Raw genomic sequence first — 15,220 nt, 5'->3', positions numbered from 1 at the left:
GTGATGGCATGCACTGGTAGTCCCACTACTCAGAACACTGTGGTGGGAGGATTGCTTGATGGAGGAGATCAAGTTTGCAGTGAGCTGTGAACGTGTCTCTGCACTCCAGCCTGGCAACAGAGAGAGACCCTGTCTCTACAAAGTTACATTACCGTCACTTTTGTTTTTTTTTGGGTGTGTGTGTGAGAGGACAGGGACATCCTGAGTAGCTGGGACTACAGGTGAAATTCACCACATCCAGCTAATTTTAATAGTTTTATTTATTTATTTTTATTTTATAAAAATTATTATTTTTATACTTTAAGTTCTAGGGTACATGTGCACAATGTACATGTACACAATGTGTACAATTGTTACATAGGTATACATGTGTCGTGTTGGTTTGCTGCACCCATCAACTCATTATTGGTCTATTCAGAGATTCAATTTCTTCCTGGTTTAGTCTTGGGAGGGTGTATGTGTCCAGGAATTTATCCATTTCTTCTAGATTTCCTAGTTTATTTGTGTAGAGTGTTTATAGTATTCTCTGATGGTTGTTTGTATTTCTGTGGGGTCGGTGGTGATATCCCCTTTATCACTTTTTATTGTCTCTATTTGATTCTTCTCTCTTTTCTTCTTTATTAGTCTTGCTAGCAGTTTATCTATTTTGTTGATCTTTTCAGAAAACCAGCTCCTGGATTCATTGATTTGTTTGAAGGGCTTTTTGTGTCTCTGTCTCCTTCAGTTCTGCTCTGATCTTAATTATTTCTTGCCTTCTGCTAGTTTTTGAATGTGTTTGCTCTTGCCTCTCTAGTTCTTTTAATTGTGATGTTAGGGTGTCAACTTTAGATCTTTCCTGCTTTCTCCTGTGGGCATTTAGTGCTATAAATTTCCCTCTACACACTGCTTTAAATGTGTCCCAGAGATTCTGGTACGTTGTGTCTTTGTTCTCATTAGTTTCAAAGAACATTTTTATTTCTGCCTTCGTTTCGTTATGTACCCAGTAGTCATTCAGGAGCAGGTTGTTCAGTTTTCATGTAGTTGTGCGGTTTTGAGTGAGTTTCTTAGTCCTGAGTTCTAGTTTGATTGCACTGTGGTCTGAGAGACATTTGTTGTGATTTCTGTTCTTTTATATTTTCTGAGGAGAGTTTTATTTCCAACTATGTGATCAGTTTTAGAATAAGTGCGATGTGATGCTGAGAAGAATGTATATTCTGTTGATTTGGGGTGGAGAGTTCTGTAGATGTCTATTAGATCTGCTTGATCCAGAGCTGAGTTCAAGTCCTGGATATCCTTGTTAACTTTCTGTCTTGTTGATCTGTCTAATGTTGACAGTGGGGTGTTAAAGTCTCCCATTATTATTGTATGGGAGTCTAAGTCTCTTTGTAGGTCTCTAAGAACTTGCTTTATGAATCTGAGTGCTCCTGTATTAGGTGCATATATATTTAGGATAGTTAGCTCTTCCTGTTGAACTGATCCCTTTACCATCATGTAATGGCTTTCTTTCTCTCTTTTGATCTTTGTTGATTTAAAGTCTGTTTTATCAGAGACCAGGATTGCAACCCCTGCTGTTTTTTGCTTTCCATTTGCTTGGTAGATCTTCCTCCATCCCTTTATTTTGAGCCCATGTGTGTCTTTGCATGTGAGACGGGTCTCCTGAATACAGCACACTGATGGGTCTTGACTCTTTATCCAATTTGCCAGTCTGCATCTTTTAATTGGGGCATTTAGCCCATTTACATTTAAGGTTAATATATTTTTTTTGGTATGTTTTTATTTTATTTTATTTTTTTATATAATTTGTCTTTTTTTAATTATTATTATACTTTAAGTTCTAGGGTACATGTGTGTAACGTGCAGGTTTGTTACATATGTATACTTGTGCCATGTTGGTGTGCTGCACCCATCAACTCGTCCTTCACATCCGGTATAATAAGGTTAATATTGTTATGTGTGAATTTGATCCTGTCATGATGCTAGCTGGTTATTTCACCCATTAATTGATGCCGTTTCTTCATAGCATTGGTGGTCTTTACAATTTGGCATGTTTTTGCAGTGGCCGATACTGGTTTTTCCTTTCCATGTTTAGTGCTTCCTTCAGGAGCTCTTGTAAGGCAGGCCTGGTGGTGACAAAATCTCTCAGCATTTGCTTGTCTGTAAAGGATTTTATTTCTCCTTCACTTATGAAGCTTAGCTGGGTTGGATATGAAATTCTGGGTTGAAAATTCTTTTCTTTAAGAATGTTGAATATTGGCCCCCACTATCTTCTGGCTTGTAAGGTTTCTGCTGAGAGATCCCCTGTTAGCCTGATGGGCTTCCCTTTGTGGGTAACCCGACCTTTCTCTCTGGCTGCCCTTACCATTTTTCCCTTCATTTCAACCTTGGTGAATCTGACAATTCTGTGCCTTGGGGTTGCCCTTCTCGAGGAGTATCTTTGTGGTGGTCTCTGTATTTCCTGAATTTGAATGTTGGCCTGCCCTACGAGGTTGGGGAAGTTCTGGATAATATCCTGAAGGGTGTTTTCTAACTTGGTTCCATTCTCCCCATCACTTTCAGGTGTAGTGTAGATTTGGTCTTTTCACATTGTCCCATATTTCTTGGAGGCTTTGTTCTTTTCTTTTCCCTCTTTTTTCTCTAATCTTGTCTTCTTGCTTTATTTCATTAATTTGATCTTCAATCACTGATATCCTTTCTTCTGTTTGATTGAATTGGCTATTGAAGCTTGTGTATGCTTCATGAAGTTCTTGTACTAACCGTTTTTCAAGGCTTTTAGCTTCCTTGTAATGGTTAGAACATGCTCCTTTAGCTTGGAGAAGTTTGTTATTACCGACCTTCTGAAGCCTACTTCTGTCAACTCGTCAAACTCATTCTCTGTCCAGTTTGTTCCCTTGCTGGTGAGGAGCTGTGTTCCTTTGGAGAAGAGGTGCTCTGGTTTTTGGAATTTTCAGCCTCTGCTCTGGTTTCTCCCCATCTTTGTGGTTTTATCTACCTTTGGTCTTTGATGTTGGTGACCTACGGATGGGGTTTTGGTGTGGATGTCTTTTTTGTTGATGTTGATGCTATTCCTTTCTGTTTGTTAGTTTTCCTTCTAACAGACAGGACCCTCAGCTGCAGGTCTGTTGGAGTTTGCTGGAGGTCCACTCCAGACCCTGTTTGCCTGGGTATCACCAGTGGAGGCTGCAGAACAACAAATATTGCTGCCTGATCCTTCCTCTGGAAGCTTTGTCCCAGAGGGGCACCCACCTGTATGAGATGTTTGTTGGCCCCTACCAGGAGATGTCTCCCAGTCAGGTTACTTGGGGGTCAGGGACCCACTTGAGGAGGCAGTCTGTCCGTTATTGGAGCTTGAACGCCATGCTGGCAGAACCACTGCTTTCTTCGGAGCTGTAAGGCAGGGACATTTAAGTCTGCAGAAGCTGTCTGCTGCCTTTTGCTCAGATATGTCCTGCCCCCAGATGTGGAATCTAGAGAGGCAGTAGGCCTTGTTGAGCTGTAGCAGGCTCCGCTCTGTTCAAGCTTCCCTGTTCCTTTGTTTACACTGTGAGCATGTAACCGCCTACTCAAGCCTCAGCAATGGTGGATGACCCTCCCCCTGCCAAGCTTCAGCATCCCAGGTCGATCTCAGACTACTGCGCTAGCAATGAGCAAGGCTCTGTGGGTGTAGGACCTGCCGAGTCAGGCACGGGGGGGAATCTCCTGGTCTGCTGGTTGTGAAGACTGTGGGAAAAGTGCAGTATTTGGTCAGACGTGTACCATTCCTCCAGGTACAGTCACTCACAGCTTCCCTTGGCTAGAAAAGGGAAATCCCCCAACTCCTTGCACTTCCCAGGTGAGGCAACACCCCACCCTGCTTCAGCTCACCCTCCATGTACTGCACCCACTGTCCAACCAGACCCAGTGAGATGAACCAGGTACCTCAGTTTGAAATGCAGAAATCACCCGTCTTCTGCATTGATCTCACTGGGAGCTGTAGACCGGAGCTGTTCTAATTTGGCAATCTTGGAAAGGACCTTATTTTATTTTTTGAGACAGAGTCTTACTTTGTTGCCCAGGCTAGAGTGCAGTGGGGTGATCTTGCCTCACTGCAACCTCTGCCTCCCAGGCTCAAGCAGTTCTTCTGCCTCAGCCTCCCAAGTAGCTGGGATTACATGTGCCCACCACTGCGCCCGGCTAATTTTTTATTTTTAGTAGAGATGGGGTATTGCCATGTTGGCCAGGCTAGTCTTCAACTCCTGACCTCAGATGGCCTCCCAAAGTGCTGGGATTACAGGCATGAGCCACCGCACCCAGACAATATTGTTTTATTCTTTTATTTCGGTAGAGATAGAGTCTCACTATGTTGCCCAGGCTGGTCTCAAGTTCTTGGCCTCAAGCAATCCTCTCACCTCTACCTCTTAAAGTGGTAGGATTAAGGTGTTAGCCCCAGAGCCCAGTCTAATCAGACTTTTTGACAGCAATACTCTACACAAGAAGGAAATGGAATAGTATATTTGAGATGCTCAAGGAAAGAAAACGTGAACCAAAGATTTTTATTCCTAGCTCTACTGATCTTCAAATGCATAACCAAACTATTATCAGCATGTGGGATCTCAGGGAATATCATGCCCATGTGCCATTCCTGAGGAATCTCCTAGAGAATAAACCTCTGACAACCAAAATGACTGGAAAGACATTGACATAAGGACTGGTGATAAGCATGAAGTTTAGTTTCGTAGGACGAATACTAAATGAGGATTAAAAGGAAGAAAGTGTATTATGTAATGGTTATATACTCTAACTATATATAGTAAAACCAGAGAAAAGTGGGCGGGGCAGCAAAGGGGTAGCATATGCAAAAAAAAAAAAAAAACAACTGTTTTCGGTAATAACTGGTGGTGGCAGTCAGCATTGTTATTCTGTGAGACTTCTGCATAATATAGATCAAACAAATGCATATTCTAAAATAAAGGGGATATTTAATGCTTTCATCTCCTGTGTCCTTGAGAACCAGAATTTACAATGTGGAAGAAAGGAGTACAGATGTAATATAGAAGAGGTTAAATAAACACCCATCAGTCCTGAATTTGATTTGGAAATCTCTGTTTACTGAAAAGGCCTAGAAACAATGTTGAAACCAATAGCAATGAACATCCCTAGCATCCAGACTGGTCTTTTTTTCCTTTCCTTTTCTTTTCTCTCTCTCTCTTTTTTTTCCAGCTTTATTCAGGAATAATGGACAAATAAAAATTCCATATATTTAGCCGGGTGCGGTGGCTCACGCCTGTAATCCCAGTACTTTGGGAGGGTGAGGTGTGCAGATCACTTGAGGTCAAGGGTTTGAGACCAGCCTGGCCATCATGGTGAGACTCAATCTCTACTAAAAATACAAAAAATTAGCCAGGCATGGTGGTGCATGCCTGCAGTCCCAGCTACTCAGGAGGCTGAGGCACGAGAAGCATTTGAACCCCGAGGTGAAGGTTGCAGTGAGCCAAGATTGTGCCACCACACTCTAGCCTGGACAACAGAGCAAGACTCTGTCTCAAAAAAAAAAAAATTGTATATATTCAAGGGGTACAATGTGATTATTTAATATATGTATACATTATGTGATGATTACCACAATCAAATGAACACATCCTTCACCACACAGTTACCATTTATTTGTGTGTATGTGTGTGGTGAGGACACATACAATCTGCTTTCTTAGCAAATTTCAAGTAAACAATACAGTAGTATTAACTCTAATTGCCACACTTTACCAGAATTCCCATGCTTTATCATGATTCCCAGAATCTATTCATCTTGTAACTGAAAGTTTGTACTCTTTGACAAACATCTTCCCATCTCCCCATCCTCATCCAGCCCCTGACAACCACTGTTCCTCTCTCTGCTTCTATGAGTTTGTGAGTTTTTTAGATTCCACATATAGGTGAGATCATATTGTATCAGTCTTTCTGTGTCTGGCTTATTTTAATTAGCATTAAAACCCAACATGTTCATCAATATTGTCACAAATGGCAGGATTTCCTTCTTTTTTTTTTTTTTTTTTAATAGCTGAATGAACTGGGATTTCTTGGAGAAGTGGTAGAGCCCAGCTCTGGAACTGGAACTACACAAGCTGAGGCTGGAACACATTGTCAAACCAGAAAACAAGGAGGCTCCGGGCATGTGGGCATGTCCAAAGGACAAAAGAACCAACCTGAATAAGCTCCCTCTGGCCAAAGATGGACTTAATGAGCATCATCAGGGTAATAATTGTAATGGATTGGGGTCAGGTGCAGTGGCTCATGCCTGTAATCCTAGAACTTTGGGAGGCAAGGCAGGAGGATCACTTGAGCCCAGGAGTTTGAGACCAGCCTGGGCAAAATAGTGAGACCTCATCTCTACAAAAACCTTAACAATTTAGCTGGCTTGGTCCAGGTATGGTGGCTCACATCTGCAATCCCAGCGCTTCGGCAGGCCGAGGCAGGCGGATCACCTGAGGTCAGGAGTTGGAGACCAGCCTGGCCAATGTGGTGAAACCCCGTTTCTACTAAAAATACAAAAATTAGCTGGGCATGGTGGCAGACGCCTGTAATCCCAGCTACTCGGGAGGCTGAGGCAGGAGAATCGCATGAACCTGGGAGGCGGAGGTTGCAGTGAGCCGAGTTCGCACCACTGCACTCCAGCCTGGGTGCAACAAGAGTGAAACTGCATCTCAAAAAAAAAAAAAAAAAAAAAATGAGCTGGCGTGATGGTGCATTCCTGGAGTCCCAGTTATGTAGGAGGCTGAGGTGGGAGGATGGCTTGAGCTTGAGAGGTTGAGGCTTCAGTGAGCCATGACTGCACTACTGTACTCCAGCCTGGGCAAGAGAGCAGGATTTTGACTAATAATAATAATAAATAAAGTGTAATGGGTTGAAATCTGTCAAACATGTTTAAATACTTGAGTTCATGATGATATAATTATGAGTTCATTTTAATATTTTTCATTATCTTGAAAACTGAATAAAGAGAAGGAATCAAGCATTTATCTTGACTGTTCTATATGAATCGGATAGCCAGACAGCAGATGAGGGCAAGCTATTCTTTATGAACTTATTCCATCAATCAATAAAGACAAAGGATAGAATTAGGAAATCATCACTGTTCATCACCACTGGCCCTCCCCAGCATATTAATGGATCTACTCATTGAGTATCAATATCTGTTGTCATCAAAAGAAAGAGATGGCCAGGCATGGTGGCTCACACCTGTAATCCCAGCACTTTGGGAGGCAGAGGTGGGAGGATCACTTGAGGCCATGAGTTTGAGACCAGCCTGGGCAACACAGCAAGATCCCCATCTGCACAGAAAAATAAAAATAAATAAAAAATAAAAAGAGAGCCAGTCACGGTGGCTCACACCTGTAATCCCAGCACTTGGGAGGCTGAGGCGGGCAGATTGTTTGAGTTCAGGAGTTTAAAACCAGCCTGGCCAACATGGCAAAACCCCATCTTCACTAAAAATACAAAAAAATTAGCTGGGCATAGTGAGGCACACCTGTAATCCCAACTACTCAGAAGGCTGAGGTGGGAGGATCGATCGAACCCAGAAAGCAGAGGCTGCAGTGAGCTGAGATCACACCACTGCACTCCAGCCTGGGCAACAGAATGAGACTCCATCTCCAAAAATAAATAAATAAATTAATTAAAAGAGAGGCAGCCAGACATTATGAGTCTCCTGATTAAAGAACACTCCAGCACCTATAGTTTTGCCAAATGGAGCAACCTTGAATTTGATCATGCCTCTGGATCCAGCTGCCAATTTGTGGAAATAGAGGACAGAGGAACTTACTGAACTGCATCATGAATATGCAGTCATCCAAATCTGGACTGTGGGAAACTTGAGACGTCAAACAGCCCAGATTCTTCTACAGATAAGTTGTAAGAAAAAGAAAGAGACAGAAGAGGAAACTTCAGATTAGAAGAAACCTTTAAAAAGAAATCTTATACCCAATGATGTTGAGGTGAGAAGAAGAGGAGTAGGAGGACTGGGAGGAGGTAGAGGAGAAGAAGGATAAAGAAGAAGAAGAACCTTAAAATGTATCAGATTTTTGGTCAGGCATGGTGGCTCATGCCTGTAATTCCAGCATTTTGGAAGACTGACGTGGGCAGATCACTTGAGGTCAGGAGTTCAAGAGCAGCCCAGCCAACATGGTGAAACCCCATCTCTACTAAAAATACAAAGATTAGCTGGGCATGGTGGTGGGCACCTGTAATCCCAGCTACTCAGGAGGCTGAGGCAGGAGAATCGCTTGAACCTGGGAGATGGAGGTTGCAGTGAGCCGAGATTGTGCTACTTTTTTTTTTTTTATGAGATGCAGTCTCGCTCTGTCGCCCAGGCTGGAGTGCAGTGGCCGGATCTCAGCTCACTGCAAGCTCCGCCTCCCGGGTTTACGCCATTCTCCTGCCTCAGCCTCCCGAGTAGCTGGGATTACAGGCGCCCACCACCTCGCCCGGCTAGTTTTTTTGTATTTTTTTTTAGTAGAGACGGGGTTTCACCGTGTTCGCCAGGATGGTCTCGATCTCCTGACCTTGTGATCCGCCCGTCTCTGCCTCCCAAAGTGCTGGGATTACAGGCTTGAGCCACTGCGCCCGGCCCAGAATTTTTAAAATAAGCAAGACTAAACTACAGTGTATAGAAATGCACATGGGAGATAAAACCATAAAGAAACAAGGAGTGATTATTGAAAGTGTCAGGTTAATAGCAGCCACTTTTGGAGTGGGTCCGGGGTGGGACTGTGATTGGGATGAGGCACACAGAGGGACTTCTGGGTGGGGAGGCGCTGGCAAAGTTCTATTTCTTTTCTTTTTTTTTTTTTTGAGAAGGAGTCTCGCTCTGTCACCCAGGCTGGAGTGCAGTGGCCAGATCTCAGCTCACTGAAAACTCCGCCTCCCGGGTTTACGCCATTCTCCTGCCTCAGCCTCCCGAGTAGCTGGGACTACAGGCGCCCGCCACCTTGCCTGGCTAGTTTTTTGTATTTTTTTAGTAGAGACGGGGTTTCACCGTGTTAGCCAGGATGGTCTCGATCTCCTGACCTCGTGATCTGCCCACCTCGGCCTCCCAAAGTGCTGGGATTACAGGCTTGAGCCACCGCGCCTGGCCAAGTTCTATTTCTTGACCAGGGGTTTGGGGTGTTCATCTTGTAACTCATCAAGCTTGTGGTAAGGGACAAGTAAGTCTGGAGGCAGAGAAGACAGAGACTGGATGACATGAGGGTTGGGGAAAATGGAGCAAAACAGAGACCAAGTGCCTTGTAGCTAGGGATGGCCACATGACTATGTTCTGGCCAGTGGGATAGGAGCACAAGAAGGAATGCAGCTTCCTCATCATACTTTTTCTTTCTTCCTTTCTTCTTTTTTATCCTTCCATTCTCCTTTAAGAATTCAGGCCTTCTTATTATTTTTTCCTTCCTTCTTTATTCCTTTTCTGAAGTTCTTCTTTGATGTCTGTCTGGTTGGAGGGTTGGCGGTTTTGCATTGGGGTGATGAGTCTAGGTGGGTTGTATCTAGCTCTTTCTTTCTTTCTTTTTTTTTTCTTCCTTCCCTTCTTCCTTACTTTCTTCCTTTTCCTTCCTTCCTTCCTTCCTCCTTCCTTCCTTTATCCTTTCCTGACCTTCCTTCCTTCTCTTCCTTCCTTCCTCCCTCCCTCCTCCCCTCCCCCCCTCCCTCTCTCTATCTATATATCTATTTCTTTCTTTCCTTTTGAGACAGAGTCTTGCTCTGTTGCCCAGGCTGGACTGCAATGGGGTGATCTCGGCTCCCTGCAACCTCCACCTCCTGGGTCGAACTGATTCTCCCACCTCAGCATCCTGAGTAGCTGGGATTACAGGCACATGCCATCACACCTGGCTACTTTTTGTATTTTTAGTAGAGACGAGGTTTCACCATGATGGCCAGGCTAGTCTCAAACTCCTGACCTCAGGTGATCCACCTGCCTCGGCCTCCCAAAGTCCTGGGATTACAGGCATGAGCATCATGCCTGGTCTGTTTCACCTGGTTTTCTATATTAGTGTTTTGTTTTACAATAAAAATGGAAGTTGTTGTTGTTTTGTTTTTATTGTACATATTTAAAGTATACAACATGATATCTTGATATACATATACATAGAGAAATGACTACTAGGATCAGGCAAATTAACATATCCATCACCTCACATAGTTCTGTGCATGTGTGTATCTAAGAGAGCACCTAAACTGCTCTCAACAAATTTCCAGCATGCAATACAGCATTACTAACTGTCATCCTCGTGCTGTACATTAGAGGTCTAAACTTACTTGCATGGATGAACCTAGCAGGCATTAGCTAAGTGAAATAAGCCAGACACAGAGGGAAAAACACCGCATGATCTCATTTATCTGTGGATTTTTTTTAAAGCTAAATATAAAGAAACAGAGAGTAGAACAGTGGTTACCAGGGGCAGGGCGTGGTGGGGAAGAATGAGGAGATAGAGGTCAACCAGCACCATAAAAAGTTTTAAACAAAACTATCCATTGAGAAACAGAAAACAACCAAGAAACAACTAAAATAATTCTTTCTTTTTCTAGCCATTTAACTACAAAACAAAAAGTGATTTTTTACTGGCTTTTCCTGTTTCTTCCCTTTGATATTGGTGCTCCCCAAGATGAGATCTTTGACTCTCTTCTTTTTTCTTCTTCTTTCTCTTTTTCACCATGGAGTTGTCATCCACCCCCAAGATTTTAACCACCCCTAAAATCTGTGTCATTGCTCCTCTGCAGAGTTCCTGATCCACATTGTCCACTGTTTCTAGACATATCCCCGTGGATATCTCTCAGTCAGCTTAAAGTTAATGCAGCCTAAAAGCAAAAATAATAAATCAACATTTCTCAAGTGCCTACACTGTGCCAAGTGCTACTCCAGGTACGTCTCACATATTATCTTAGTCTTCACCACACATAATGTGCCATCATTAGCCCAGTTTTACAGATATAAAACTGACACACAGAGAGGTCAAGTCAGTAGCTCACCCTTATCTTAGCTTGTTATCTGAATTCCCAAATCTCCAGGATCTCCAGCTCCATGAATGGTATCTCCGTCTCTTTAGGTGACTGAGTTGGAAATCTTGGCTTCACTCCACCAATGACCTGAGTCATTCTTAGAAAGTCTGAAGAAGGAGCATGCAGCTCTGAGGGTGGCAGCAGGTCCAGGAATCTTAATGTGACCACAGGGGAATTCTTCATAAAGGGCTGAACTTTACTGGATGAGTTTCCCCTGGAATACCAGGAAGTCATATGAAATCGCAGTTTAGGAAGTGCATTCAACAGTACATGGCAGACATCACTTCATGTTAATAAATATATCCAGCCCTTTACCCCAACACTCCCAATCCTCCTTATCTGCCCTGTTTATTCCCTAGGACTTATCACTTTCTAGCACTCTATGTAATTGATTTATTTGTATGTTTATTGTCTGTCTACTAGAATGGGGGCTCCATGAGGGCAGAGGTTTTTGTCTGTTTCTTCACTGATGTATCCTCAGTGCCTAGAATAATGTGTGATACATGGTGGGGGTTCAAGTAATACTTGTTGAATGAATGGATCCACATCTTCACTTTCAATGGCTGCATGGCTTACACACAGGCACATATATAAGCATGTATATGCACATACACACACATGCATATGTCTTAAAGACAGAAGTCTGTTCCTATCCCACCACAGTCCAGATCTTCATCAAAGAAGAAAGCAATTCCCTAAACACTATGCACTCTTCCTTCATACACCGTGCACGTTAAAGGAAGTGACATATCAGGCCCTGTCCACAACACATGAGCCCCATATCTCACCCCACAGAACTGTTGTGTTCAGCTCCTTCTAAAGGTGCAGAACTAGCGGCTCAGACCACAAACTCTGGGGCTAGGATGACTGGGTTGGCCACTGACTAGCTGTGTGATCTTGGGAAAATTACCCTCTAGGAACCTCAGTTTTGTCATCTGTCGAATATAGATAACAATAATACCTACTTCATGTAATTGTGACAGTTTAAAAAGCTATTCCAGATGAGATGGAGTAAGCACCCTCCACCCTGTCTCTCCCACTGAACGCTGCTGTGAAACATGGACAGACATGCACAGGGCAGCTCTCTGAGGAGTGTGAAAGTAAACACAGTGGGGAAACGGTGGAAGACAGTCAGAAGTCAGCGTTCCACTGAGCTGAAGCGAGTTTCCCATTTTTTCTCTGTTATTCCCCAGCCTGGATACAAGACAGCCCCAAATCCAGAATAGGCACTGGGGCGATGAGAAGGATCAACAGGGCCGGGCGCGGTGGCTCACGCCTGTAATCCCAGCACTTTGGGAGGCTGAGGCAGGTGGATCACCTGAGGTCAGGAGTTCAAGACCAGCCTGGCCAACAGGTGAAACCCCGTCTCTACTAAAAATACAATAATTAGCCAGGTGTGGTGGCAGGTGTCTGTAGTCCCAGCTATGTGGGAGGGTGAGGTAGGAGAATCACTTGAACTCGAGAGGTGGAGGTTGCTTTGAGCTGAGATTGTGCCACTGCACTCCAACCTGAGCAACATGGTGAGACTCCATCTCAAAAAAAAAAAAAAAAAAAAAAGAAAGAAAGAAAGAAAGAAAGAAAGATCAACAGGAGAAACGCTGGCTCTGCCTCGAGGAATGGAAAGGGAAGGTCTAACACTGAGAAAGAGAAGAGGAGCTCAATTTTTCTTTTCTTCATTCTCCCGTGCTCCAGCCCCCAGACAATGCCATGGGAGTAAAAGTGGTGATGGTAGTATCGGTGGCTGCAGGGTCCACAGACACCCAAAACTTTGAGGAATGGAAATCTTTCCCCCTCTGATCAAGAGTTGTGGGTCAGGGGCAGTGGATCATGCCTGTAATCCCAGTACTGTGGGAGGCTGAGGTGGATCACTTGCAGCCAGGAGTATGAGACCAGCTTGGACTACATATATATATATATACACACACACACACATTCATACACACACATACTTGTGTGTGTGTTTGTTTTTCAAAAGAGTTGTAGTCCCAAGAAGGAGAACTCCCATAGCTTTCTTTTCTCTGTGTCCTCCTGCCACCTGGCCCTGAACACGGACACAACCATAGGAAGTGTGCAGTAGAGCGGGATAACTAAAGAAGAAATGGCCAGGCGCGGTGGCTCACGCCTGTAATCCTGGCACTTTGGGAGGCTGAGGTGGGCGGATTACGAGGTCAGAAGTTTGAGACCAGCCTGGCCAACATGGCGAAACCCCCATCTCTACTAAAAATACAAAAAATTAGCTGGGCGTGGTGGCGGGTGCCTGTAATCCCAACTACTCGGGAGGCTGAGTCAGGAGAATTGCTTAAATCTGGGAGGCAGAGGTTTCAGTAAGCTGAGATTGCACCATTGCACTCTAGCCTGGGTGACAGTGCACGACTCTGTCTCAAAAAAAAAAAAAAAAAAAAAAAAAAAAAAAAAAAAGAAAAAGAAAAAGAAAGAAAGAAAAGAAAAGAAAAAAGACATAACACTGATTTTACACAATCTCTTCCAGAAAATAGAACAAGAGAAAATACTCCCCAGTTCATTTTATGAGGCCAACATTACCCTGAGACGAAAACGAAACAAAGATATTTTAAGGAAAAAAACTACAGATCAGTATCTTTCATGAACACAGATGTAAAAATTTTCAACAAAATATTAGCTGGCCAGGTGCGGTGGCTCATGCCTGTAATCCCAGAACTTTGGGAGGCCGAGGTGAGTGGATCACTTGAGGTCAGGAGTTCGAGACTAGCCTGGCCAACATGGTGAAACTCCACTTCTACTAAAAATACAAAAATTAGCCAGGCATGGTGGTGCATGCCTGTAATCACAGCTTCTCGGGAGGCTAAGGAAGAATAGCTTGAACCTGGGAGGTGGAGATTGCAGTGAGCCAAGATTGCATTACCGCACTCCAGATTGGGCGACAGTGAGATTCCATGTCAAAAATTAAAAAAAAAAAAAAAAAAAAAAAGAAAGAAAGAAAAACAAACAAAAACAAAATACTAGCCAGCTGAACTCTGGAATATATATTTTAAAAATGCTACAATCAGGTGAGATTTATCCTGGCAATGCAGGGCTGGTTCAATATTCAAAAATCAATCACTGTAATTCAGCATATTAACAGCCTAAAGAATTAAAAGCAGGGCCGGGCACGGTGGCTCACGCCTGTAATCCCAGCACTTTGGGAGGCCGAGGCTGGTGGATCACCTGAGGTTGGGAGTTCGAGACCAGCCTGACCAACATGGAGAAACCCCATCTCTACTAAAAATACAAAATTAGCTGGGCGTGGTGGCACATACCTATAATCCCAGCTAATAGGGAGGCTGAGACAGGAGAATTGCTTGAACCTGGGAGGTGGAGGTTGCGGTGAGCCAAGATCGTGCCATTGCACTCTAGCTTGGGCAACAAGAGTGAAACTCCGTCTCAAAAAAAAAAAAAAAAAAAAAAAAATTAAAAGCAAATGATCAAGCTGGGTGCAGTGGCTCACACCTGTAATCCCAGCACTTCGGGAGGCCGAGCTGGGCAGATCACCTGAGATCAGGAGTTCTAGACCAGCCTAACCAACATGGCGAAATCCCATCTTTACTAAAAATACAAAAATTAGCCAGCGGTCATGGCTCATGCCTGTAGTCCCATATACTCAGGAGGCTGAGGCAGGAGAATCACTTGAACCTAGGAGGCAGAAGTTGCAGTGAGCCAAGATCATGCCACTGCACTCTGGCCTTGGTGACAGAGTGAGACTCTGTCTCAAAAGGAAAAAAAAAAAAAAAAAAAAAAAGCAAATGATGATATTGATAGAGAAAAATGTGACAAAAATTCAAAATTCACTCACAGTTAAAAAAATAATACTCTTAGGCCCAGCTGGGTCACTCAGACCTGTAATCCCAACACTTTGAGAGGCTAAGGCAAGAGGTATTACATGAAGCCAAGAGTTCAAGACCAGCCTAAGCAATGTAGTTAAGACCCTGTCTCTAAAAAAAATTTGCTTTAAAATTAGCTAGACATGGTAGTGCCTGTAGTTTCAGCTACTCAGGAGGCTGAGGTGGGGGAATTGCTTAAGCCCAGGAGTTTGAAGTTACTGTGAGCCATGATCACACCACTGTACTCCTGCCTGGGTGGGTGACAAAGCGAGACCCTGTCTCTTAAAAAAAAAAAAAAAAAAAAAAAAAAAAGACCAGATGCAGTTGCTCATGCCTCTAATGCCAGCACTCTGGGAGGCTGAGGCTGGAGTATCACTTGAGGCCAGG

The sequence above is a fragment of the Rhinopithecus roxellana genome, chromosome 19, assembly GCF_007565055.1.
Source record: "Rhinopithecus roxellana isolate Shanxi Qingling chromosome 19, ASM756505v1, whole genome shotgun sequence".
In the NCBI taxonomy this organism is placed as follows: domain Eukaryota; kingdom Metazoa; phylum Chordata; class Mammalia; order Primates; family Cercopithecidae; genus Rhinopithecus; species Rhinopithecus roxellana.
Note: the sequence above shows the minus strand (reverse complement) of the source record.